Source organism: Aphelocoma coerulescens, chromosome 2 (genome assembly GCF_041296385.1).
Source record: "Aphelocoma coerulescens isolate FSJ_1873_10779 chromosome 2, UR_Acoe_1.0, whole genome shotgun sequence".
NCBI lineage: Eukaryota > Metazoa > Chordata > Aves > Passeriformes > Corvidae > Aphelocoma > Aphelocoma coerulescens.
This window is the reverse complement of record NC_091015.1, coordinates 42783766-42787133: the sequence shown is the minus strand read 5'-3', so window position 1 is coordinate 42787133 and position 3368 is coordinate 42783766. Positions and strand designations below refer to the sequence as shown.

At 38.3% G+C, this 3368-nt stretch overlaps 1 long non-coding RNA gene across 1 annotated transcript; it reads left to right on the top strand.

Annotated features, from left to right (window-relative positions):
* Positions 1–2023: 2023 nt before the first annotated feature.
* LOC138105709 (uncharacterized) lies at positions 2024–3154 on the top strand. The gene is made up of 3 exons (XR_011148627.1): positions 2024–2189; positions 2573–2871; positions 2946–3154. It is a non-coding gene; the product is annotated as an uncharacterized lncRNA (long non-coding RNA).
* Positions 3155–3368: the final 214 nt, after the last annotated feature.

The window sequence follows — 3368 nt, the reverse complement described above, 5'->3', positions numbered from 1 at the left end:
CTAGTGAGAACCATGTGAAACTGTTAATGGCATTGAGGCCTCCACCACAGGCCCACGAGAACTGAAGGGCAGAGGGAGGTCTGGGTGTTGTCTGCCCACCACTCGTCCTGGTTTTCATACATGCCCAGGTTAAACTCTTGGCCCCACTGAAACAAAGGATGTTATTGATTACTTGGATGGGACCAGGCCTTTCCCCATAGACTTTAAGGCTGACAGTCATCTTGACTGGTCTATTATGACCCATCCAGGAAACGCTGTGTTAAACTCAGAACTTGTGTCTGAACTAGGTACTTTAGGAACATATCCAATGTTGGTTTAGAGGTTTTAAATAGAGAAGCATTCATTGTATACCTATTAAAGTTGTTCCAAAGGCTAATTACTCTCACTCTTTAAAGACTGAGTCTTACTTCCTGTCTTAATTTGTATATATTCAGCTTCCAGATGTTGGATATCGCCATGGTCTAAAGAACTCACTTCTATTAAAATACCCATACCCATTTATAGATCACAATCAAAACAGCTCTTAATATTTTCTCCAATAAACTGAGGAAACTGAATTTTACACAATTTTTGACAGGAGAAAAAGTTTATTGGCCAGCTACCACAGAAAAATATTTTTAAATGGAAAAGAAATAAATGGCAAATTGGGATCAAATTTGAATATAGTCAAGCCGAAATGGATTTATTTTAACATGTGTGTTAATATAATTGCATTATATATTTAAACAGGTACCACTGCGTTGTCCTGACAATAAGATGGCACAGAGTCTTGCAGTGTTGAAAGAATTATAGCACTATTTTCAAGATGTAATAAAGTGGAGAAAAAATATCTAAGACAATTGCCCAGGGAAGACAGAATTCATAGACTGCTAGCCCAGAAGAAATAAATGATCCTTCAAAGAAAAAAAAAAGAACTTGAAGGAGAATAGAGAATGAGGAGTCTGGCAAGAGGAAGGTGTTCCCTTGCATTGGAAAATGTGTCATAATACTTGCGTTCACAAAGAAAGAAAAATAAAGAGGTCTTGGTCAAGTCCTCCTCTGCTAACAGGAACTGCAATGGGAGAAGTTGAGAAGAGTGTGAAATGAAACATGACTAAAGATGGGGATAGGGTCTCTGAACTTGAATGAGGAGTTTGAAGTGTACTTGGGGTTTGAAAGGAAGACGATAGACAACAGAAAGAAGAAATTACTTGCCTGCTGCAGATTACCAGAAGAAGATTATTGCATTGTATTGCAATATTTTAAACAGAATGGAGAAAAGAAACAGGAAAAGACTAGTAAGGCTGAATACAAAATTAACTGGGACAGGAGAGGGTGAAAAACAGGTAGCTTTGGAAATAGTAAGAAAGGAAGACTTTCGAATAAGCAAGGGTTTAAAGACTTGGAGTGGTCATAAGGCTGCTTAGAAGAAAGAGAACTTCTGGAGTAGAAATCATCCACAGAGACAGCTGCAGCTATAGTTTCAGGAATAGTACTGTCCCTGAGCATGCTTATGTCCTCAGGGAAAGGGAAATGAGAAAATGAGAACTGATCAAAGGAGATAACAAAAGGACAATAAGATAAAATCCAAGAAAGATGGGTGCTCTTGAAGTTAGTAAGTTGAAAGGGGAAGGGTGGCAAGAAAAAAATCAAGAAGTCAAAGAAGTCCTCATTACATGGGAAAAGAAAAACTTGGATTAGATTACTTCCTTGCAGAAAAACAGATTACAGTGTTGGTTGGAGGGGATTAACAGGACAGAATAAGTTTGTGCAATTGGCAGGCTAAGGCTAACTCTATTCATTGACTTTAAAATTGCCAACTTCTTAGGCAGAAAAAAATTTTCAGAGATAAAGGAAGTTTAGTTATCCCATTTCCCCACCACATTCCTCTGTTTCACTGTCCAAAATGCAAGTCTATTAGGAAAGAGGACTGGTGTGAACTAACATATCTACAAGACAATATTCCTTATTCTGCCAAGATTTCTGGAAATTTCAGACCCTGTGAAGATAAGGATAATAACGCTTATATTTCTTTCAGGGTGGTAAAAAGTTTTGAAGCTTCTAAAAACTGAAATAAAAAACTGGAAGCAGAAAGAAATGAATCTATTTAGTGATGAACAGGTTCAACTCTCTTATGGATTATGTTACCAATCAATCTTATCTGAAGATATGGTATGACCTACCAATATGGATTAAATTAATAACAACAGGTAAGAATATTCTTGATGTTCTCTATAAATGCATGATATTTACAAATTATTAGATAGATCTATAGGCAATATACTTACTCAATATGAACAATACAAATGTTTTTACTTGGACATAACTTGAAGTAATAAGCCGTAGAGATTTGTCACCAGGGCTGTTCTTCTGTATCCTTTTTAATAAATTCCCAGCCCATTGTCCAAATTTACCTTAAAAAAACCCAAGCATTTAGAATGTACGACAAAATGATTGTCAAAGAGAAGTTGCTTCTTTGCTATAAGAGCTAAAAAAGACCTCTTCCCTGCTTTTTTAACTGTGAAGTGTGATTAAGTCGCAACAGTCTTATGTGTATGATACAGTAGTTTCCATTTATTGTTATCCAAAACAGAATCACAGAGAATCACCGAAGTGGTAAGGTTGGAAGGGACCACTGTGGGTCATCGGGTCCAAGCACCCTGCTTAAGCAGGGTCATCCTAGCTTTGCTGAAGTCAAGGTAGACAGTATCCACTGCTCTCCCTTCATCCATCCATGGACTGGCTTCATCATAGAAGGTAATCAGGTTGGTCAAGCATGATTTACCTTCTTCAGTGAATCCATGCTGATTACTCCTGATCATCCTCTTGTCATTCATGTGGATAGAGATGGACTCCAGGCTGAGACACTCCACCACCTTTCCAGGGATGGAGGTGAGGCTGACTGGCCAGTAGTTTCCTCATTCTTTCCCTTTTTGAAGACTGGGGTAACATTTGCTTTCTTCCAGTCCTCAGGCACCTCTCCTGATCATCATGACCTTCCAAAGATGACCGTGAGCAGCCTAGCTGTGGTGTCTGTCAGCTCTCTTGGCACTCCTGGATGCATCCCATCAGGGCCCATGGACTTGTGGATGTCAGGTTCACCTGGGTGTTACTCTAACCCAATCCTTCTTGGCCAAGGGAAACAGAATACCAGACTAAAGAACAAGCAAATCCAAAACTGATTTGGAAGGAGTGAATTAAGCTATCTTGAAAGAAGACTGAAATGTGAATAAAGTGCAACAGATGTATTGTTCTTCAAATAGTTTTCTTGATTTGAAGGATATATTTCTAGTGTAGTATTGTTTGGAAAGTTAGGTCACAGTTTTGGATTTGTATTGACTTTGTATGAATGGTGTGTTTTACTTTTGTTCTTCCTTTGCATCTCCATA